At 43.4% G+C, this 25,353-nt stretch overlaps 1 protein-coding gene across 5 annotated transcripts in view; it reads right to left on the bottom strand.

Annotated features, from left to right (window-relative positions):
* adgrg6 (adhesion G protein-coupled receptor G6) overlaps nt 1–21,753 on the bottom strand; it is a 131,652-nt gene extending 109,899 nt beyond the window's left edge. For all 5 annotated transcript variants that reach the window (XM_059648750.1, XM_048535908.2, XM_048535910.2 and 2 more), the window contains exons 1-2: nt 21,442–21,753; nt 21,257–21,341 (exon numbers count right to left, since the gene is read on the bottom strand). The gene's annotated coding sequence lies outside the window, so the exon portion shown is untranslated. The remainder of the gene's footprint in view (nt 1–21,256; nt 21,342–21,441) is intronic.
* Between the last annotated feature and the right edge of the window lie 3,600 nt (nt 21,754–25,353).

Here is a 25,353-nt window from a genome sequence, read left to right as displayed (position 1 = left end):
GAGAGGCGGGCTGCGGAATTAGAGCCAGAATTTGTATCAATGTTACCGTCACAGGTACTGAAATGAATAGAGCGAAGTGTGCAAATTGCTGCTTACAGTGCCATCTTTGTTATAATGGTCCCCAGGTACAGCTTCTTCAGTTACAGTAAACTGAGGCTGCTTCAACATTACATTGACCTCACACCCTCTTCCTTAAAGCTTTCAATGATAAAGTCCATTCAAGGGCATTTTGCCGAAGCAAAATCTTTCTGTACGCAACATATGTGGCTGGTTCCACACTAAGGCAGGTGAGAGAGGTTATATAGGTTGGAGATCTGAGGTCCCCCGCCTCCTCAGCCACCTGCCACAATCAATAGCCCTGCCAGGTCAGAAGACTGCAGGCTGAGTCTGTTCTATGAGCCTGATGGGCTTATGAGGGTGTGTATAACTAGCCAGTGTTAAATCTGCCCTGGCATAGGTAGCTGAAGTAAGGAACAGAGTGACTAAACAGCACACTAACTGATGTTGTATTTTCAGCCCCTGCAAGCTCAGGAGGAAGCTGGAAATATCCAAGCCTGCACTCAGTATTCTGAAACCGGTTGCATTTAGCCGAACCATCCTGTGTTTAACGCAACAGAAAGCACCTACTACAGAGCTCAGTGTAGTAGCACCAGACATTACTTCGGATGTCTGGCCATGACCCGAGGGCAGCACTCTTGCTTCTGAATTACGAGGTCCCAGGTTCAGAGCTCCAATTCAAAGCTTTCAGCACAAAAGACGACCCTGTTGCTATTAGTGAGGAGTACCGCGCAGTTAAAGTCCCTGCCTGCCCACTCAGGCCGATGTAGCTTATCCCACAACATACTGGCTGGGGACAGACTGGGCTTTGTTTGACTCGGGTTTGGAAGAATGTTTGAAGTGTATAAGATCCTGAAGGGTCTTGACAAGCTGGGCGTGGAAAGGATATTTTCTGAGGGGCACGGTTAAAACTTAGGGTCAGCCTTTTAGGGCAGGAAATCAGTAAAGTGTTCCCTCTCAGAGGGCTGCACAAATTTGGAGCACTCTGCCCCAGAACGTGGTGGAGGTGAAGTCACTGAATCTTTTCTTCATTTTGTAGACTCTTGTCAGGCAGGAGAATCAAAAACAGATTACCTCCACTATCTCCTTGACAAGCAGGGCAATAATTGCTAAGCAACACCTTCACATCCAAAGAATGAATGCATCAAAAATAAAAACCTTGACATCTGGGGAAACTTAAAATAAATTTAATAAATAAATGATAGAATCTCTACAGTGCCAAGAGGCCATTCAGCCCATTGACACTGCATTAATCAGCCAAAAAGCACTCTGCCTAGACCAATGATGAACCCACATAACCTGCCACTACAGGCAATTTAGCATGGCCAGTCCACCTAACCTGAACACCTTTAGACTGTGGGAGGAAACCACAGTGCCCAGGGGAAATTCCATGCAGCCATAGTGTGTGCAATCTCAACTCAGTCGCCCAAAGCTAGAATCAAGCCCAGGTCCCTGGCACTGCGAGGCAGCAGGACTAACCACTGAGCTGTGTGGAAGTGAGAGCAAAAAAAAACTAGTCTTACAAATGGTAATTGTGAAACTACTCAATTGCTTGTAAAAACCCTCCTGATTATTGGATGCTCTTTACAAAAGGAAATCTGCTGTCCTTATCTGGCCTGGCCTACATATGACTCCAAGCCACAGCACCAGGAAATTCTTAACCATGACTAGATTGTAAGATGATCAAAATGTTAATTCTGCTTTCTCTCCACTGATGTTGTCAGACCTGCTAAATTTCCCCAGCAACTTTTGCTCTGGTTTCATATCTCCAACATTGGCAGCTCATTGCTTTGTTACATACCTGATTAAGGCCAGGCCACTTTAGCTATTTAGAGGTTAAGGATAGGCTAATCTGACTGTCTTTCTTGCCAGTTATCAATTAGCTGTGCCTAAGTGGAAAGCACAGTTACCAGAATGTGGTCTCACACCAGACTTGATAACACAGTGTGGAACTGGAGGAACACAGCAGGACAGGCAGCATCAGAGGAGCAGAAAAATTGGCGTTTTGGGTTGGGACCCATTTCTGAGGAAGGTCTCCACACAAAGTGTCAACGTCCCTGCTCCTCTGATGCTGCCTGGCCTGCTGTGTTCCTCCAGCTCCACACGGTGTTCTCTCTGACTCCAGTATCAGCAGATCGTATTATCTCTTAACAAAATAATAGATTATTTAACTACTAAACAGTAACTGTTCCAACATAATAACATCCCTTAAACACACCTTAGCAAAAGGCAAATTCAGTCAAATAGATAGTCTCACGTGCAATTTTAGCTGCAACAGAGAGAGGAATAAAAGCTTCACGTCCAGCTTCAAAACCCCAGCATCAACTGCTATTGAAAAACTTAAAATAAAAGTAATGCTGCGGATCAAAATCCTGGAACTCCCTCCCTAACAATATTTTGACTGTATCTACAAAGTGAGGGTAAAGTTTCTACTGGACCACAGGCTACTCTCTCAGTAGAGCATTTATCCTGAGGGTCACCTCAGAGCCCACAGAGACTGACGTGATGAAGGGTCTAGGCCCGAAACGTCAGCTTTTGCGCTCCTAAGATGCTGCTTGGCCTGCTGTGTTCATCCAGCTCCACACTTTGTTAGCTCAGAGACTGACTTGATAGTAATTATTCATTAGTACCTTCTCCAAAGTGATATTTCTTTTTCCTTTATTTTCATGAGATGAGGGCATTGCTGGCCAGGCAACATTTATTACCCATCCCTAATTGTGCAGAGAGCACTTGAGAGTCAACCATGTTGCAGTGCGTCTGGAGTCATATGGAGGCCAAACTGGGTAAGGATGGCACTTTCACCTTACTGAACCAGATGGATTTCTTTTTTCAACAATCAATTCATGATCATCATTAGATTCTTAATTCCAGATATTTACTGAATTCAAATTCCACCATCTGTCAAGGCGGGATTCGAACCTGAGTCCACAAAATGTTAGCGGGGGTCTCTGGATAACAGCCCAGTAATAATACCACTAGGCCATCACCTCTCCTCAAGGGGAGAAGCAATAAATGCTGGCCTAGGCCAAAGAAGCCCAAATCCTGTAAATTAATTTTAAAAAGATAAAAGCTAGTACAGTTTTGTGCTCCCTTTTTTCTCTCTTGACCTCCAGGGTAGAATCCAATATGAGCACAACTTGCTCAATTTGAATTTCTAGTAAAGCTGGGCAGTTAATTGTTCCTCAGTGCTTTCTCCATGGCAACATCTCCACCAATCAGAGTTCACTTGTCATCCAATCAGCTGCCTCTTCTCCTGAAGTATAAATTATAGTTCCCTTTCAGACTTGGCATTCTTGCAAATGTGTCCAGATGAGAGCAAGAGGAAAAGCTTTGACATTGAGTCACTTTTTTTTCCACGTTCATGACCGATGTCCCATGTTCCTTGCATGCCTGAAAGACCTCTGACCCAGTACTGGCTTGGGATATTTTTCAGGCATTCTTGTGATTGTAGGGATAAAAGACCAACCTAATGAAGATAGCCTGAGTAGGTTGGGCCTGTAATCAAATGTATGTGGAGAGGCTGTCTACTCTTCTGGCACAATCTAGAACTCACGGTGCGTATTTAAGGATAAAGGGAGCCCTCCCCCCATTAAAGACAGGAGTAAGGTGAAATGATTTTTCACAGAGGATTTTGAGTCTTTGGACCTCACAAGAAAAGCAGTGGATGAGGAGTAATTGAATATTTTTTGAGGCAAATGCAAGTAGATTCTTATAGTCATAGAGTTATACAAAACAAAAAAAAGACCCTTTTGTCCAAGTCATCCATGCTGACCAGATATTCTAAATTAATCAAATCCCATTTGCCAACACATGGGCCACTGCCCTCGAAACCCTCCCTATTCATGTACCCATCCAGATGCCTTTCAAAGGGGGAAAAGGTAGCAATATGTAGTTGTGATTACAAAGAGATCAACTTTAGTCTTATTAAAAGAAATTCAAGGAGCCAAATAGGCTATTCCTGCTCCCCACTGTTCGTATCTTTATAGGCTTGTTCTACTTATTAATGTTTATAAGGACAGGAAGTGATCTTTTTGAAATATGTAAGATTCTAAGGATGCTAGATAGTTTAGATTCCATTTCCTTTCATAGGGGAGTCTGGAATTGGACGTTTAGGACAGAGGTAAGGAGAAAATTCTTATCTTAGAGAGTTGGGAACCTTTGTAGTTCTCTGGCCCAGAGAATAGCAGAGGCTATGTCACTGAAACATGTTCAAGTCTGTCAATTTCTGGAGTATCAAGGATTAAGGAGAACAGGCAGGAAAGTGGAACTGGGGCAGAACCAAAATCAGTCAGTGAAGAATTTCCACTTCCCTTTCTTACTTACAGCTTCCCTCAGCATTGGAATGATGGTGGTGTAGTGGTACTGTCAGGGGCTACAATCCTGCAGCTCAGGCTAAATTTCTAGCAGTATAGATTCAAGTCTCCATCTTGACAGCTTGTGCATTTCACAAGTAAATGAATAAAATCTCAAATTAAGAGCTAGCCTGTTTACAAATTACCTGTTTCACTGTTGCCCTTGAAGAAAGAAAACTTGCTCCTGACCTGGACTGGTCTAAGTGTCATTGCAGACTCACAATGATGTACCTTGGAGCTGGAGAAGCTCATTCATTCCCTAAAATCTTCCCCACCCTACAACAAAATCATAGCTGAACTGTCCCAGGCCTCAGCTGATCCTAGTCCGATATTTCAAAAATTCATCTACCTCCTCGTCATATACTTTCAGTGATCCAGCCTCTACTATTCTCTCAGGTAGAGAATTACAGATATTCACTAACCTTTGGAAGAAGAAATTTCCCTTTCACCCCTTATTCTGTGACTATCTCTCACAGTTTGAGAATCCCCCACTAGGGGAAAAATCTTCTCAACATCTATCCTGTCAAGGCCCCTCAGAACCATAAATGTTTCAATAAGATCATTCCTTATTATCTAAACTTTATTGAACAAAAACCTTTGACTGTTTTTAACAAGTAAACCCAGGAATCAGCCCAATGAATTTCTTTTGAATTGCCTCCAATGTTAGTCTATCTTTTCTTAAATAAAGGGACCAAACCTCACCAATGCCATGTACAACAATTTCCCCTCTTTAAACTCCAACCTCTTAGCAATATAACCTAAAATTCCATTTGCCTTAACTATTATCTGCTCGCTCCAGTCAGTTCAAGTGGGCAGTTAGGGATGGGTCAGCCTTGCCAGTCATTCCTACATCCCAAGAGAGAATGAAGTAAAATAGAGAGGGTCCAACTGCTGATCTGCCCAACCCGCCTCTCAGCAAAACCTATTTCAGAATCACCATAGCCTTCGCGTAAACTTAAAGGTCACGTTCCCTTTAACAGCTGCAACATTTTAACATTCAGCAAATGCACTTTGAGAACTGACCCCTTGAGGGTATCTTTCTAAAAGGAACACATTTAAAAGGAAAGAAAATAATTGAGCATGCACATGATCGCGTACAATGGCCAGGAGCCAACTTCAGCTGGGAGGTCCATAAACAGGGTGATGTTATAGCAGAGTCGCAGTTTTAAAGGGGAGGCCCTGGCAAAGCTGGAAATGGATCCAGTGGATCAAATGGATTCAAGCATCTATCCGATTTCCTATCTGACTTGCAAATACAACAATACCCAAAGATTCCCTCTCACCTCCCTAGCTGTTTCACCTGGTCATTGACTCCTATAGCACTGATAGAGGCTATTCAGCCCACCATGCCTATTCTAGCTCTTTGAAAGGTCAATCCACAGTGTGTCCCAGGCTGCACTGTTCCTTCCACAAAGCTCTGCAAAGTCCTCTCCTCCAGGTGTCTCTCAAATTCCCTTTTGAATATTATGGTGCTGTCTGCTTCCACCATCCATCCAGGGCATTCTGGACTTCGACAAGTCACTGTGTTAATAAAAAATATCCCCACCTCCCCTTTCATTTGCCAAATGCATTATATCTGCATCCTCTGGTTACTGATTGCCCTTGCTGTAGCGACCAGTTCCTCCCTGTCTACTCTATCAAAACTACACTTGATATTAAACTTCTCTGTTAAATCTTCCCTTCAGTATAGCTCCTGGGCACCTCCAGTCTTTTAACATATCTTTTCCAAGTGGGATCATTTATCTGTCCTCTGAGTAGTTTACAATTAGGCTAACAACTTTGGTTTCTGTGGGGAAATGGTCCAAAACACAGAATGCAATTTCTTAACTATTGGTACAATTCTTGAAATCCAACATTCCTCATATTCATTCAGAGGTTGCGGGCATCACTGGCTAGGCTCGCACTTATGACCCATCCCGAATTGCCCTTGAGAAGGTGGTTATGAGCTTGACCTGCTGCAATTCATTTGGTGTCGGTACACTTGCAGTGCCAATTAGGGAATGAGCTCCAGGATTTTGAATGAGCAACACTAAAGAAATGGCAACAAATTTCCAAATCAGGATGGTGTACGGCTTATGGGAGTGGGGAGAAGACCAGAGTTTTACTTTATGCTCAGTCATGTCTGTTTCTCTTTCTCCTAGATGCTCCACATCTTGACATGCTACCTTGGCAAGCAATTTTTTTTGTGACAAACCACGACAAACTTTCAATGTTCAAACTTCCACTCCTCATTCTAAGCCTTGAACAGTTTTATCCAATGCAAGAGAAAGAAAAAGAAATACTTGAATTTATGTTACTGTCCTATCCTCAGTCTGTCTCCAAGTCCTTTACTGCCAGCACTGTACTTTCGTATTCTCAGTGCTGTTGTAACATGGGAAATGAGGCATAGCAAGCTCCCACTATGGTAATCTCCAGGTAATTTGTTCCAGCGATGTTCATTGAGAAATATCAGGGATATCGGGGAGACCTTCCTTCACTTCAATCTAATCCCATAAATTCACCTGAGAGGCAGACGGGACCTCAATTTGAGCTTTGATTGGAAAGTGAGCATTACTGATAGTGCAACACTCCCTCACCACTCGAGTTTCAGCCTGGATTATGCAATCAAGCATGAGTCCACCACTTCTGACTCAATTCATAGGCAATGAACCACAGCTGGCATCTAATTTCACTGGGGATGCATTGCACAGGAGTTGGGAACTCTGGAATTGTTAAGTCTGGAACAATGAGACTCAGATGGTTTGACTCTAAAGAACATTGCAGTGAACATCTTGATCATCTGTTTGTATCGATATTTTCTGAATGTTATGAACACCTCTGGAGCAGGTAGAACTTCAACCCATGCCTCCTGGCTCAGGGGTAGGGACACTATCGATATGCCATGACAGTTTATGCATTTTCCAGCAGGGATAGAATGACAGCAAGTAGATCATTGTCTTCACCTTCTTTTCAAGACTGAGAAAACATTCAATTCACAGCCTTGACCACCTGGAAATCATGCAGACCCTGAGACTGGCCTTGCAGTTAGGGATGGTAACCTTGGCAACTGTGAAATGCTGACCAAATTCCATGTTTTGGGCAGAACGCACATTACGGCAAGGATCTAAATCTCTCCTCTACATCACACATTGAGGCACTAAGTCAGCAATATTGAAGACCATGAGGGAAGGGGTTGGAGAGGAGAGGGAGGCCAGAAACTGAATTAGAAATGAATGTGCAAAAAAATCAAAATTAAGGAAGATAATTTTGGAAATACACGGGAGTCTGAGCAGTATCTGTGATGGGCATCACCGTCTAAGGGCAGCAAGGCATAGACAATGAATGTTCGCCTTACCCGGACATGCCCACATCTCTAAGAATTAGTATAAGCAAGAGAACAAAATGTTCTTTTGTTTTAAACTGCAGAATAATTCCTTCTGATAAAATTGCTCACTACATCCTTTCTCCTGACTATTATTTATTTCCTGTTTGTGTGTCTGCTCTAATTTACATTTGTGAGGTTGACTTGTAACTGTGGTTTATGTATTCAAGATTAGAAGCTTGACTTTTTTAATATGTATCTATGAGTTAATAGTCCCATCCGACTGTTCCTCCTACTTCCCCAACTCCAACCAAGACAAGATTGCCATTCTGCAATAAGCTATTAAAGTGTTTTGGAACATTACAATCAGACCCCTCATGTTCAAGTGTAGACAGGCTCCATTAATAAAAAAGGCAAGACACAGACAAAGTCCTGGATGCATAAAGTCTTTCTATTTACCTCCAGTCCCAGCTGCAGATGCAACTGCAGTTCTGAGAAAACGCCCTTTCTCATTCAGACAGAGATAATGAAAACAATTGGCAAAGCCCCAGCTCTATTGGATTCACTCAGTTCAAGGCACATTTGTGCTAAACATTTCTGAGCATAGAGTGGCAGTACTTGTGAAAAGTTGTTGAGCATCTTTAAGAAACCTGTGATTCTCTGTCTTCGCTAAGGAATGTGACACAATTGCATTTAAGATTCATTTTCCAAAGAGTGTCGTTCATAAGGTTTGACACTGAGCCAGAGAAGGAGACACAGAGAGCCCTCACTACGGCTTCCAGTTGGGAAAGTGAATACTTTCATCACCCACCTTGTGGGGTGCTGATCGGGGAGTTGATGTTGAGACCCTTAAGAGGCCAAACTTAAGGAGGATATACGTCTTTAATTAGTAATGAATGAAGAGTTACGGATAAAGGGCAAAAATGTGGGGTTGAGGCTGAGTTGGAATCTGCCATGAGTTTGCAAAGCAGGCTTGAGGGGCTGAATGGCCTATTCCTGCTCCTAATTCTTCTGTTCTTAAGAGCCTAACTTGGCAATGGGTTGGGAAGTCCACGTCTGGACCTTCTCACCCAGACCTTAACGAACGAGGTGAAAAGAGAAGGTGGAGATTCTCTCCAGGGTATTACTATTTCTAATACTATTACCTTTCCTTCTCACCACCCCCCAGGAGGAGGAAAGGGTGGCAAAAGGGTTTTACAGTACAGAACAACGCAAACCAAGTGGTCAATGTTGGTGTTGATACACTACCTAAACCTCCTCCCATTCTGTCACATGTCCTTCTCTATCTTGTCCCCTTATCTACATACCTGGTTTCCAAGATCCTGTGTATGATCACCCTTTACCATTGCCTTCCGTACAGGAAGGACTCCTGTCTGTTCACATTTTCCTGTTGCCGTAACCACTAATTGCTGGCATCACCCTTGCAATTCTCCAGTGTCTCTGTAGCCTTTTCGCAAGCGGTAGATCACAGATGCGCATGAGGTTTGTAAAACCACCTTCTTTTAAAAAAAACCTTTTGTCAACTGCTCTGCAGAAATTCAAAAGCGATATTTACTGGCATGGATTTGTTGGGCTGAATGGCTGTGTTGTAATACCTTTCCAGTCCCTGTGGTCATTCGCACTTCTCTGTAAGGCATTCTAATCTGTTTCTGGGGAAAATTGCTTCAAGTTCCCTTCTCCGGCCCCTAAACCAACAACGCACAGGAAATCTTTCGCCAAGTGGATGGTGCCCTGTAATTTGGACTCAATATGTACTTAATTCCAGTTCTATTAGATTATTAATCAGAGAATGGTGCCTTATGGCTCTGAGACCAGGATCCTGCAGGCTATAGTGATGTGCAGTTTGTGCCTTTTATGGCTCAGAGGTTAGCATTCTGAACTGCAGGTTAGGAGACTGCATCCCAATCACAGGGCTTGATCACAAAAATGAACCTAACAGCGCAAGACTGAACGAGAGCAGTCTTTCAAATAAGACGCAAAGCCAAGGCCCTGTCTACCCCATCAAATGGGTGTAAAAGATCCCAAAGGTACTGATTCAAAAAAGTCCAGCCTTGAGAGTTGGCCAATATTTATTTATCCCGCAGGCAATGTTTCAAATGGTTATCTGTTTCTTTTTTAATTTCACTGCTGTTTGTGTGGTTTCGGTTGTACATAATTTGGCTGCTGCCCTTCCTACATTACAACTATTAATCCATCAGAAAAGTTGGCTATAATGCACTCTGGACCATTCTGAAAGGAGCTTTATAATACAAGCCTTTCTTTCTTTACATTTCGCACACTGACCTCGGACTAATTGGCACCACAGTGTCGTAACAATATACAGAGCTCCATTTTGTCCAGACCTGTTTATTCATTAAATATTATCTTCGGCAGATGGGTACGATTGGCAAGGTTGGTACTAACTGCCCATCCCAACGGTGAGCTTTCTACTCAAACTGTTGTGTTTTGTATAGTGAAGGTGCCCCCACAATTGTACCTAGTCGGGAGTTTCAGGAATTTGAGCCATTATTGAACAAAGATATATTTCCAAGTCAGGATGGTGAGTAGCATGAGGAGGTCTATCCATCAGAGTGGCAGAGATTGCAAGACTGGACGATGTTATTAAAACAACTGCTGTACTTTGATGTGCAGAAAATTAGGTTCTGTGTCTGTCTCTTTAATTTGAGGGCTACAGTCAAATCTTACTGGTCCACTTGAGCATTATTAAAGGTTAATATCACACCAAACAGTCTCTGGTTAACAGGAACAGGCTATTCAGCCCCTTCAGTTTATTCCACCATTGAATTAGTCAATGCATTTTAGAACAAAGTACAAACTAATAATACAGCACAGGAACAGGCCCTTTGGCCCTCCAAACCTGCACCGACACATTTTGCCCTTCCATTCTAAAAGTGTCTTCACTTACAGGGTCCATATCCCTCTATTCCCTTCTTTTTCACGTATTTGTCCAGCTGCTTCTTGAATGCTGCTGCTGTGACTGCTTCAAACACCTCCTCTGGCAGCGTGCTCCAGGCATCCTTCGTGTGAAAATCTTACTTTATATATGTCTTTTAAAGTTCTCCCCACTCACATCCTGAACCTGTGTGCCAGAAAAATTGACCCCTCATCCCTGGCAAAATGCCTCCTACTTTCACTCTATCCATGCCATTCACACTGTTATAAACTTCTATCAGATCACCCCCTCAGCCTCCTGCATTCTAATGAAAAAAGACCCGGTCTATCCCCCATCAATATTTTTTTAGCTCCATTGACCCATCTTGGGTTCCTTTAATGCAATTACAGAGCAAATTCTAGTAATTTAAATTCTGAAATTGCCAATTGAGCCCTCGGCATCCATAACACTTTGGGCAGAGAGAGTTACAGATTTGCACGACAGTTTGTGTGATGAACTGTTTCCCTTGATCAGTTTTGAAGAGATAAGTTCCAAAGATGAGTCATATAGGACTCAAAACGTTAACTTGATTTCTCTCTCCACAGATGCTGCTAGGCCCGCAAAATTTCTCCAGTACTCTCTGTTTTCATTTCAGATCACCAGCTTCCAGAGTATTTTGCTTTTATTATCACCCCGATCAATCTTGCTGTAATTTTTTTGCTGTTCTCTTGTTCTGGATTCCATCCACTAAAGAAAATCATTTCTCTCTATCTGCTCTGTCCATTAAACACCTCAATCAAATCACCTCTTAGTCTTGTGGGATGACAAGCACATTCAGAAAGTCCACATGATTTAACCCACAACTTAGATTTCTCAACAAGGTATTTCTGATGACAAAAGCTGACCCAGAGTCACATAGAACGGATAACTTTTAAAAAGTGCCTTCAAGACAGAAGTAAAGTTTGGGAGGTGGAGGGGGCGAATTCTGGAGTTCAGCCCCTAGGCAGCTGAAGACATAACCTCCAATGTGGGAAATTAAAATTGGCATTGAGTAATCTGTAGAACTGGAAAAGCTCAGAGATTCCATATGGTTGTAGGGCTGGAGGAGATTATGGAGAAAGCAAAAGGTGAAACATAGAATTCCAAAGGGAACAAATAAAGTCGAAGAATTTAAAATATATGGAGGAATCGGTAAAAGGGTTTACCACGAGTTAGGTTACAGTCAGAAAATATTTAATTGAGCCAAAGCTCAGAGCACTGGAGATACGGAAAGTTGATTGGGAGTATGTTGGAACAGTCGAATCTAAAGGCAACAGATGCATGAGTAATGGTGTCAGTAGTGGCTGAGGCAGGAGTAACATTGAGGGACGGCATGGAGGACCTGGGATCATTCTGGTAAATCTGTGCTGTTCCCACTTCAAGGCTAACCTTTCTGACATGCTACGTCTAGAACTGACTTGAAGTTGTGCTACCATAAATATACAGTGCAAGAAACAGCAGACCGTCATGGTGACAAAGTGTGGAGCTGGATGAACGCACCAGGTCAAGCTGCATCTTAGGAGCACAAAAGCTGATGTTTCGGGCCTACACCCTTCATCAGAAAAGGGAGTGGGGGAGAGTGTTCTGAAATAAATAGGGAGAGAGGGGGAGGCGGATCAAAGATGGAAAGAGGAGAAGATAGCTGGAGAGAAGCCAGACAAGTTAAAATCTCCCCTCCCCCTACTGCATCCCAAAACCAGCCCAGCTCGTCCCCACCTCCCTAACCTGTTCTTCCTCCCACCTATCCCCTCCTCCCATCTCAAGCCACACCCCATCTCCTACACACTAACCTCATCCCGCCCCCTTGACCTGTCCATCCTCCCCAGACTGACCTATCCCCTCCCTTCCTCCCCACCTACACACACCTCTACTGGCTCCATCCCCACCTCTTTAACTTGTCTCTCTCCTCTCCACCTATCTTCTCCTCTCTCCATCTTCAATCCGCCTTGCCTCTCTCCCTATTTATTTCAGAACCCTCTCCCAGTCCCCCATTTCTGATGAAGGATCTACGCCGAAACGTCAGCTTTTGTGGTCCTAAGATGCTGCTTGGCCTGCTGTGTTCATCCAGCTCCACTCTTTGTTATCTCGGATTCTCCAGCATCTGCAGTTCGCATGATCTCAGATCATCATGATGGTTCAGTGCCTATTAGCACTAGAGACCTGGGTTCGATTCCAGTTTCAGGTAGCTGTCTTTATGGAGTTTTACGTTCTCCTCATGTCTGAAAGGATTTCTTCCGGGTGGTCTGGTTTCCTCCCACAGTCTAAAGATCTGCAGGTTGGGTGGATTGGACATGCTAAATTGCCCATAATGTTCAGGCCTGTGTAAGTTAGGTGTGTTAGTGATAGGAAATGTGGGGTTAGGGGATGGGACTAGGTGGGATGGTCTTCAGAAGGTCTGTGTGGACTTGTTGAGCTGAATGGCCTATTTCTACACTTTGGGGATTCCATGATATAGATCAGATGGTCAGACCTGTTGTGTACCAGCGCAAACATGAGGCCTGAAGCCAAGAGCTTCTCTTTCTCCTACCTATCATACTTTTACACACCTTACCACACAGCAAGTTTGGTTTGCTGGAAAACAATTACAAATGGGAAATCCCAAGACCAAATTCTGGAGGTTAGACAAAACACACTTTGATCCATCGACTTTGATTAGTATGTGAAATGTTAACACAGACACCTGGAAATACAAAACACAGGCAGAGACTCATAAAGCTCAGCTTCTGTGCTACAACATTGAGCAGTCCATTGATTTGTGTCTAATAACTGACCCCTCTTAACACTGAACATCAATCTGTCATAACATTTATGAGCACTGCAATCTTTTATAGTTACTTCGCACATTTCATGTTGGGATATGTGAGCTTATAATAAATGTAGGTCTTGGATTTACACAATTCATTTCATGGTAGACTGGAACCATATCCACCACCTTCAACATTCTCTCCCTTCCATGTTACAGCAGTGTGAACCAGTGTAAACAAGGTGCTTTGTAGCAACTCACCTTGACAGCACCTTCCAAATTCATGACTTCTGTCACCTAGAACAACAAAGGGCAATAGATGCTTGGGAACTTAACCTTCAGCAAGTTCTCCTCCATGTCATATGTCAACCTGACTTGGGAATATACTGCTGTTCCTTCATTGTCACTGGGTCCAAATCATGGAACTTCCTTCCTCAGAAGGACTGTGGATGTAGTTACACTCTAAAGACACCAGCAGTTCAAGAGACAATTCATCACCACCTCATTTAGAGCAATTAGGGATGGGCGATAAATGCTGGCAGAGCCAGTGACACTCAATTTCCACGGAAGATTAAAAATATAAACTTTTTCAAGTGTAGTGATTGTTCTAATGTTGAAAATTGGCAGACAAATTGTAGGCACTTAGCTCCCACAGCCAGCAATCACAGAAATGTTACCGTCCAGAAGGAGACTATTCAACCCTTTCTGTCCGGACTGGCTCTTCAAATAAGCATCATTACCTACTATCAATTTCCCATACCCTTGCAGCACATTATTTCTATGCAATAATCTCTTGAATGCCTCAATTGAACGTGCCTTCACCAAATTTCCAGGCACTGCATTCCGTAACTGACTACTCTGTGTGTGACAAAGGCTTTTTTTTTTGCCCCTCACTTCACATTTGCATCATGATCAAATCATCTGTTCTTTTCATAAAGTGATGCTGGTTGAGGGTCAGAACAAATTTCTTGTTCTTTGTTGAAAACTTATGATTCAATTGCCCCTAGGAAAGCATTGGTTTCTCATCATGCTGAAGAAGAGCACCTTTGACAGCTAAGTACTTCTGAAGTGTAGATTACAGTGGGTTTAAATCTTGGAGGTGGAGCTTAAATCCACTTACAGCAGTGGCCAATGTCCCAGAGGACCATGGGGCTAATCTCTCACTGGGTGGGTTTAATCTGAGGACTACCACACCTCAGGTGAGGGGCATGGGCAAGAAGACGTGACCTTCATGGTAATATCAAGCTGGTGTGGGGATTGAACCCGAGCTTTGGCATCACTGTAGATAACAAACTAATACCAGCTGACCTAATTGACTCTCTACACTCAGAGATGAAGGTGCTGTCAAATGAATCACAATCAGTTGTATTTTTTACTGTTCATAACGTATTAAGGGGAATTGATTTGGTAGAGAGGCAGAAATTATTTCTGCTGGTAGACCGATGATTAATATAGTCTACAAGTTAGTGCCAGTCCTTTCAGGAGTGAAATCTGGAAACACTTTGACACAAAAATGATGGCATGAGTTCAGGCTTCAATTCCACAAACTCTAATCGATGCTGGCTCAATTGTAAATTTTAAAATCTGAGATTGATCACCTTTTGTTGAAAAGAGGGATGTGCACCTGAAAATTTTCATCTGGCCCTCATCAGGACAAATGCCAAATTTCAAAGAATTACAATAATATATAACTATTTACATTTTTCTTTAATTATCCAGGAACTTGGAAGTCAATAGGTTCCCTTTGCTTCCCCCATGGTAATGCCTCAATCAAGCAGTACAGTTTACTCCTCTTGGATAAATTGTTGCAAGAATGCCAAGTTTCAAAGGATCATAACAATTTATCGAATAAATTGTTGTGATCTTTTGAAATTTGGTATTCTTGCATTGGTCCTGGTGAGTGCAAGATGAAAAGCTTCAGTGGCATATCTCTCCATTCAAAAATATAATAGACTTTTATTAGCTAATGCTGTAAAGGGATAGAGAACAAAAGAGTATGTATGAGCTAATCAGTTAGCCAAAAACTGAATGTGAATATAATCTGGGCCACACAGGAGCTGCGACAAAGTCACCATTGACTCAAGTGTTGTGGGTTTTTAAAGTAATTTAAATTGTCTTTATAATTGGCCCGTATCAGGATCCTACTATCAGCTTTGAAACAAAGATATTTTCCTTCACAATGCTGTTAGCACTTAGATCAGCAAATGTCACTATTTATTGGCATGTGATGTGCAGTAGTAATTTGCAAATAGGCAAAAGCCATTAGATTCAAAAAGAAACCCAATCAATTTATTGTAAGATGTTACTCTTTCAATCCTGAAATTATTTTCAGCATAGAAGGGCTTTTTTTTCCCTCCTTCTAAACTAGCATGAATAAAGGGAGAAGGGAGAACATTCAATTACTTTGACTTCACTGAAAAAGAGTTCGGAGGTTGCAAAGAAAGGATCCTTTGTTCAACTAAAACAGGTTTGGGGAAACTTTTGGGCTAAAGTCACACAATGCTGAACTGAAAACTTGACGTGAGCCAGACTGTTGAAGAATGTGTTCTAATCACTGGTACTATCCAGAGTTCTATTGCCCAGTGACAGTTTTGCTATAAATATTTCCCTGTGTTGTAATTCAAAAAGGGACTTTATCCAACACAGCAACCAAATTGGTGCCGATCTCCCCAAAATCTTGCTTCATCTGACAGTTCAGCACCTCTTCAGCACTGCACTGACGTCCCATTCTGGATTATTAGGGGTTGCTATTCTCTGGAGCAGAATATGAATCCACGACCCACCGTCTGGACTGGGATTGACAGTATTTCATGTTGTTTTCAAACTACTAAGGCAGTCGGTCAGGGAGAGAAATAATTTCTGATGGATACAGAGATTGGGTGGTTGGCGAGGGGTCGAGAGGTTCTTGGTGTTGGGGAGGGGGCACAAACTGAAAATTGGAACCAGACTTTTCAGGAGAGAAATCAGGAAGCACTTTGACACACAGCATATGGGAGGAATTTGGAACTCTCCTCCACACATGACAATTCAGCAATTTCAATTGTTAGTTTTTAAATCTGTTGTTGAAAGTGCTATTGGAAGCAGTATAGAGTTCATTTCAAGTCGTCTCCTCCCACTATTTTTGCTGCATTAGCAATAATAGAGCTGAAGTCTACAGCAGTGAAAAATGTCTTTCAGTCCATCAGGTCTGTGCTTGTTCAAAACAGCCATCTTACTATTCTAATCCCATTTCTAGCACTTGTCCCATAGCTTTGTATGCCTTGGAATTGCAAACGCACATATGAATGCTTGTTAAATATTATGAGGATTACCATTTCTACGACCTTTACAGGCAGTAAGGTTCCTGCCACCCTCTGGGTGAAAAAAAAATTCCAGTCTGTCCAATTTCATCTTAACTAAAACTCACCAGGTCAGGCAATACTCTGGTAAATCTCCACTGTACCCTCTTCAGTGCTATCACATCCTTCCTATAGATTCCAGAACTGTATGCAACACTCCATCTGGGATCTAACCAATAATTTAATAGTTCCCACATCACCTCCCTGTCTCATCCAGTGGCCCCCAACATGACAGAGACCAAACTTTAGCCAATTCAATTCACTTCATGTGCCATCAAGAGATGGTTAGAAACACTGGATACTGCAAAGGCTGCAGGTCCTGATGACTTTCCAGCAATAATGCCAAAGACCTGTGCTCCAGAACCTGCCACTCCCCTAGCCAAGCTCTTCCTGTATGGTTACAACACTGGCGTCTACCCGACAATGTGGAAAATTGACCAAATTTGTTTTGGTTCAAACATGGGCAAAAGAGCTGAATTCCAGGAGTTGAGGTGAGAGTAACAGCCCTTGATGTCAAGGCTGCATTTGACTGACTGTGGACTCAAAGAGCCCTGAGCAAAACTGAAATCAATGAGTATCAGGGGGGCAAACTCTCTGCTGGTTGGAGTCATACTTGGCACAGAGGAATATGGATGAACACAGCAAGCTAAGCAGCATCAGAGGAGCAGGAAAGCTGACATTTTGGGTCGAGACCCTTCTTCGACCCGAAACATCAACTTTCCTGCTCCTCTGATGCCGCTTGGCCTGTTGTGTTCATCCAGCTTCACACCATGTTATCTCAGATTCCCCAGCATTGGCAGTTCCTGCTATCTCTGTAACAGAGGAACATGGTCATGGGTGTTGGAGGTCAATCATCTCAGCTCCAGGTCATCTCTGGCAGGTGTTTCTCAGGATAGCATCCTAAGCCCAACATCTTCAACTGCATCATCATTGACCTTCCCTCCATCATAAGGTCAGAAGTAGCGATGTTCGTCAATGATTGTACAACATTCAGCACCATTCGTGACTCTTCAGATACTGAAGTAGTCTGTGTTCACATGCAACAAGATCCGGACAATATCCAGGTTTGGGCTGACAAGTGGCAAGTGACATTTGCACCACACACATGCCAGGCAATGCCCATCACCCATTAAGAGACAATCTACCCACCGCCCCATCACATACAACTGAACCCCCACTACCAATATCCTCTGGGTTATCACTGACCAGAAACTCAACTGGACTCACCACATAAACACAGAGGCTACAGGAGCAGGCCAGAAATATCAAGTAACTCACCTCCTGGCTTCCCAAAGCCTGTGAACCATCTACAAGGCACGGGTCAGGATTGTGACGGAATACACCCCACTTGCCTGGATGGGTACAGCCCCAACAATGCTCGAGAAGCTTGACACCATCCAGGACAAAGCAGCCGCTTGATTGGTGCCACATCCACAAACATTCCACTTCCTCCACCGCCGACGCTCAGTAGTAGCAGTGTGTACCATCTACAAGATGCACTGCAGAAATTCACCACAGATCCTCAGACAGCACCAGAACACTTCCATCTAGGATGAGGGCAGCGGATACGTGGAAACACCATCACATGCAAATTCCCCTCCAAGCCACTCACCATCCTGACTTGGAAATATATTGCAGTTCCTTCACTGGTGCGGGATTAAAATCCTGGAGCTCCCTCCCGAATGGCATTGTGGCTCAACCCACAGCAGGAAGACTGCAGTGGCTCAAGACGGAGCTCACCACCACCTTCTCAAAGGGGCAACAAGGGACAGGCAATAAATGCTGCCCACAACCCACAAATTAATTTTTAAAAGCCTATGCTTCATCTTATGAAGGCAAATATATCCCATATGCCTTCGTAACCATTTTATCTCCCTCACTCACTACCTGAGAGAATGGTGGAGATGCACACCAAAATTCGTCTGATCCTCAGTGCTTCCTGGGGTCGGAACATTCATTATGTAGCCTCTCACCTTGTTTGTCCTGCCCAAGTGTATCACGTCAGGCATATTTGGATCAGATTCCATTTGCCACTGATCAGCAAATCTGACAAGCATGTCTCTGTCCTTGTGTATTCCAAGGCTATCCTCTTCACTATTTACCTCCCCACCAACTTTCATATCATACATGAACTTACTGATCAACTTATGTTAAAGTCTAAATCATTTATATATCCTGTAAACAACAAGAGCCCCAAACACTGATCCCCACTGGACTCAGGATTCCAGGAACAAAAACACTCCTGAAACATCACCCTCTGCTTCATCCAATTCTGAATCACTTCTCCAAATTTCCTCCAAATATGCTCTTACCTTCACTATCAGTCTCCCGTGCAGAAACTTAGCAAAAGCCTTGCTGAAGTCCAATTGACTGTGTCAAGTGCATTGCTATCATCTACACACCATGGTTACTTCTTCAAAAAATTCAATCAAGCTAGTTAAAGAGTCTGCAAGACACAAGCCATTGAAACTACATCGCACTGCAACAAGTTCTGTAGCTCAGTTCTGAAGAAGTCATATTGGCCTCGAGACATTAACCCTGTTTCTCTCTCCGCAGATGCTGCAGACCTGCTGAGTTTCTCCAGCACTTTCTGATTTTATTTCAGGCTTTCAGCATCTGCAACATTTTTGTTTTCGTTTTAGTGTTTAAATCACTGCCACATGCTTTTCAGGAATCCTCAATTTAAATAAGTCCTGCTCGTCTCTCTGATGGGATTTCTGTTTATCTCTTTCATCTTGATCACCTTCCATTTCTTTTCTGATGTTTGACAAGGTAGTTATCAAAACTCACCATCACAGCTACATCTACTTCCTCAGCTTTGACCTCAATCTGAATGTCCCAGTCAACAGGCTTTGAATCCACCCAAACATACAGGCATCTCAGAGACACACAGACTGTTGTTCTCACTCTGTCTTGCACTGCCACACATGGTCACTCAATGTCTCTCACACTTGCTATTCCAAGTTCCATTTCATTCTCTGTCTCATCGAACACCTTATTACAAAACATTTTCATTTGCTTTCAGGTGTTCAGGAAAGCAAGCTCCATCCGATGGGTCCCTCTAACCCTACCCCTTCTTTCAACCCTGCCTCTTGCCACATATTTACTAAGCTCTCTGCGTTGCCCATGTCCAAAGCTGAACAATCAGCGCTCAGCAAAGGACTGTTTTATCCACTTACATCATAACCATTTCAATGAATTTCAGGCACAACCACATTGTTAAATTCTAATTTGGTCGCCTTGGTCTCTATGCCCATTGTTCTCAGACAAGGAGTCCTCTCCCTGACAGCTATCTCCAATATTCTCCATTTACTTTCTTTTGACCACTTACCTTTTATTCATCTTTTCATTGACTCTGCTCCCCTCACAGCTACCTGCCTCTGAACTTGCCTCTGAGCTCCATTCTCTAAGATCCAATCATGGCTTGGTCACCAACCTTCTGACAAGGACGGGTGATGTTGTCTTCTGGCGTACAAACCTCTAGCTCGTCGACACTGTCAGACACTCCCCCTTCTCTTCCCCTGGATCATGACCACAGCACCAAACATCCAACCATTGTTTCGGACTGTCCCTGACCTCATCTCTGGAGATCTCCCCTCCACAGCCTCCCCCTGGTCGGCCCAACCCAAAAATCCACCTGAGGATTGAAGATGAATTCCAGAACCACAGCACACAATCTAAGGAGGCCAGGAAGGTCACTGAGGGCTGGGATAATGAGACATTTCTTCACCCAGAGAGTAGTGAGCCTGTGGAATTCACTACCACAAAAAGCAGTTGGGGACAAAACATTGATATCAGAGAGGAGCTGGGTATAGCTTTCAGATCTAAAGGAATCACAGCATGCGGAGAGAGAGCTGGAACAGGGCACTGAATGGAATGAACATATTGAATAGAGCAGCAGACTTAACGGGCCGAGTGGCCTACTCCCGCACTTATTTTTTATGTTTTTCCTTTCCCAAGAATCATACCGGCCTCCCTCCCTTCCTCTCTCCACAGATGCTGATAGATCTGCTGAGTTTCTCCAGCAATTTTTGTTTATTTTTAAATATTTTCCGTCCCATGATTTCAGCCTGTTCGTGTTGAATCTCAGCCTGTTCGTGTCGAGCTGAATCCAATCCAGACTCCGGGTTTCTCCCTTCTCCCGAATTGGATGAAGGGTCATATTAGACTCCAATCATTAAAAGCTGTTTCTCTCTCTCTCTCTCTCGCACGCACACACACACACGCACCACAAAGTTACGTCCAGCACTTTCTACTTTCGTTCTGGAATAGTGAGTTCTGCTCAGTGTCGACTGCAGCTCACAGTCACACCCTCTGGTCAGTGTGGCAGTGAATTATAGAGGGTGGCGGTCCGATAGCCCATCAGGCAGTGCATAGCTCTCAGCTTTAAAACCTGACGCTGTACTTTCGGCTTCACTGAAATGTACAAACCATCCTTTTATCTTCCGCGCAGCAGAGAGCTGCCCCACAGAAGCACCAAGACAGAAGGACATGCCCAACACGGACACATTTTAAGTTGCAAAACCGACAGCGTGCTAACGCGGGTGTTCTTACCTGCTCTTAATCCGTGTCTGTTTTCAAGCTGGGAGAACCTGGAGGCGACATTCTACTGCTCCTCAGTCCCGGACAAGTGCTGATTCTGTACCCACATACACACAGAGAGAAAGGAGAAAGTCAGAACTTGGAACAATTTGACAGACTAGAAATAAAGAGACAGCATTGTAAAATCTGGGACTCACCGAAGTTATCGTGGCATCGTTCTGGGTTTGACCTGTTTGATGTAATTAACCGACCTGGTCAGTTTCTCCCCAAAAACAACCTGGCCATCAGGCAGACCCCGGAGAGATGAGAGAGGGAGATCACTTTATCTTCTCCTCAAGGCGTTTCTCCTGGAGTTCTTGGATCATAGAATCCAAAGATCAAACTTTTCCTTTTTTTAAAAAAATAAGAAGCAAAAACTCTGAACGAGACCACAGTTGAACAGCCCGAGAGAGTGTGTCAGCAGATTCCGTGCCTCTCTCTCTCTGCCTCCTTCACTCGGGAAGGCACAAGGACTGAGTTGTTCCTGTGTTGGATGTTGAAGAGCCCTCTTCAGTATTCTGCCCCTCCCAATTACAACATCACAGTGGTTTATTGGAGCTGCACTTAGCTTTGCAGCTGTGGGGAAGACTTTAGGCTGAATTTGACTTTTCTCTGTGTGTGTGAGTGTGTGTGTCTGTCTGTGTGTGTGTGTGTGTGTGTGTGTGTGCGTGTTTGAGTGTGTGTGTAAGTGTGTGTGTGTGTGTGTGTGTGTTAGAGGAGGGATTTCTTTTTTCAGGATTTGGGTGTTGAAGATGCGGGTGGATGTCATGTCCATTTTCCTCCCTCTGAGACTCAACAGGAAAGTTCTGCTCCACTTTTGTCCTACTTGGCAACACTTGCATTGAATCAATAGCTGAAGCAAAAATTAATTCCAAACCGACAGGTCAGTCATTCCCAGATAGTGCCACTGCTCCCAGCCTTCTTTGTTAATCGCAGCATTTAAAAAAGCATGTGAATGGGGACATGAATAGGAAGGGTTTAGAAGGAATCGTGCCAAATGCTAACAAGTGGGACGAGATTAATTTAAGGATATCTGGTCAGCATGGATGAGCTGGACCCAAGGGTTTGTACAGCTCTGTAACTCTAGGACAGCTCATTGCCTTAGTGATCAGAGATAATGGGAACTGCAGATGCTGGAGAATCCAAGATAACAAAGTGTGGAGCTGGATGAACACAGCAGGCCAAGCAGCATCTCAGGAGCATAAAAGCTGACGTTTCGGGCCTAGAACCTTCATCAGAACTTTTCTGATGAAGGGTCTAGGCCCGAAACGTCAGCTTTTGTGCTCCTAAGATGCTGCTTGGCCTGCTGTGTTCATCCAGCTCCACACTTTGTTATCATTGACTTAGTGATTGTCTCTGCTGCCTCACAGTGCCAGGGATCCGGGTTTATTCCCAACCTTGGATGTGGAGATTATGTGTTCTCCCTGTGTCTGTGCAGATTTCTTTCGGATTCTCTAGTTTCCTCACACAGCCCAAAGGTATGCAAATTAAAATTGCCCATAGTGTCCAGGTATGTGCAAGCTAGGTGATTTAGCTGTGGGAAATACAGGGTTATGACAATAGGAGTGAGTCTGAGTGGAGGGTAGGTGTGGGCCTGCTTCCACACTGTAGGGATCCTAAGACCCCATAGTCTGGATCTTGCACCTAACTCAGTTCTTCAAAATCCATCATTAATCCTGCTTGTTCAGTGAGGGCCAAAACATCTTATTAAGATGGTGAGAGAGGAGTGTGTCAGATTGGACAGGCCTGCCCAGACTGAGATTGGAATGGAAACAGGCCACCTCATCCTTCCAACTATGTCCACTCTTCCTGTCTTTGTCCTGTATAGCTCCATACCTGTAGATAACAGCTATTTAAGAAGGAGACAATGAGGACTGCAGATACTGGAAGCCAGAATCTGTAAGTGTGAGACTGGAAAAGCAAAGTCCAGACAAAGGGTTTCATCCCAAAAGTTCACTTGCCTGCTCCTTGGACATTGTCTGACCTGCTGTGCTTTTCTAGCCTCACACCTACAGCTATTGACGAAGGTTGTGAAGAAGGATCACACTAGATTTGATTTGTTAACTCTGTTTCCCTTTCCAGATGCTGCCAGACCTGCTGAGTTTCTCCAGCACTTTCTGTTTTTCTTTGTTGAGGATCTAGCATGGATTTTAAAACTTAACAATTGATCAGGGGTCGATTGCTATTTGCAGAAGAGATTTCCACACTGTTCCCACCTTTTGTGTGGGCACTTTCCTTCATTTCATTCCAGGAGAAGTCTCCAGAAATATTCTTGAGTCCTTCACCACCACCGCCAACCCCTTCCACACCCTGCCCCACCCTGAAACAATGGAAACACTTCGGTATTTGGAATACTTATGCGCATCGAGAAAACAAAAACATACACAAAAATACACAAGTCCATTTACACATAAACACATATACACTGACAATTATCAGCATGCAATTATATGTGCAGCTTACTATATATGTACAAAGACATATACAGTACACAAGTTCGCAAATAACTATACGGACATGGATGCACATGCACTCTTTTACATAAAATGCACACATGATGCAGAGAAACCTATCACCTGCCTATTGAGGGGGATCTAACGCTTATTCCTGAGGTAATTCACATTTTTTACAACCACATTTTATGAAGAAAGAATGGTATATTTAAGGCTTAAAATAATGTCACTTCACCTGGAGTTTAAACACACTCGTTCATTTCAGATATAATCAATAATGTACATGCAACGCTTATTCTCAGATAAGGGAGCTCTAATATTGGCATGCTCACACACTAGCACTGCGTCTAGATGCCAAACATGCTCAGTATCTGGAAAAACAGAGAAATGTATACCCAATTCCAAGAGAAGGATTTCTGACTCGATCCACACAATCATCTTGAAGTGGGCCCAGCAAATTGGTTTCAAAGTTAGCTGCTGAAATCATAGCATCATTAATTCAAAGTCAAAAGGATTTGCATTTATGTCCATTATTTTACAACTTATTTAAATGAAGACAAAGAGCAAGTGTTTAGTGGGTAAAAAGGCCAGAGATTAGTTCTAGGAATTGATGCTCATTTGAAGAGCCAGTGCAGGCACTGTGGGTTAAATGGGCTCCTCCATTGACATAACAAATCTGTAATTAGTGCTTTAATCAGAGTGATACTGCGCAGGGTTACAGAAGAAAGAACACAGGAGTTATTCCAATGTAATTGGATGCTGATGGAAAAAAGTTAGGGTAAATGGGACTTTCTGTCTTTACAACCAAGCAATGTACTTCACCTAACTCAACAACTGTTTGGGAAAGGATTATTTCTTGCTGGATTTGTACACATAATTACATGAGGTTTGCTGCAAGTAGGGCAAAATAACAGGCTATCAATAGGAACATCGAACATAGAAGCAAAAGGAAGCCATTTGGAACTTTGAGCCTGCTCTGACATCTGGTTGTGGTCTCAGGTTCAATTTTCTGTTTGCTCTGCCCACCAATTTCCCTTGACTCCTCCATAGAAACACAGGAAAAGGAGTAGGCCATTGAGCCCACCAAGCTTGCTCCACCATTTGGTAGAAACTTGGCGGAAGAATTTTCTGAAGAAGGGTCCCAACCCGAAACGCCAGCTTTAGAACATAGAACATAGAACTTAGAGCATAGAACATAGAACATAGAATTACAGCACACAATGTTGTGCCGAATTTTTACCCAAAACCTGAGGTCTATCTAACCTCCACACTCCCTACCTTATACTATCATCCATATATTTGTCTAATAGCCGCTTAAATGCCCCTCATAAGACCGACTCTACTACCCTCTCCAGCAATGCATTCCACGCCCCGACCACTCTCTGAGTAAAGAACCTACCTCTGACATCTCCCCTATATCTATCTCCACTCACTTTAAAACTATGTCCCCTTGTAATAGCTACCTCCACCCTAGGAAAAGGTCTCTGGCTGTCTGCTCTATCTATACGTCTGATCATTTTGTACGCCTGTAACAAGTCACCTCTCATCCTTTGTCGTTCTATAGATTAAAGCCCTAGCTCTCTCAACCTTTCTTCGTAAGTCCTTCCCTCCATTCCA

Source organism: Stegostoma tigrinum, chromosome 9, assembly GCF_030684315.1.
Source record: "Stegostoma tigrinum isolate sSteTig4 chromosome 9, sSteTig4.hap1, whole genome shotgun sequence".
Taxonomy (NCBI): Eukaryota; Metazoa; Chordata; class Chondrichthyes; order Orectolobiformes; family Stegostomatidae; genus Stegostoma; species Stegostoma tigrinum.
This window is presented reverse-complemented; position numbering and strand designations above follow the sequence as displayed.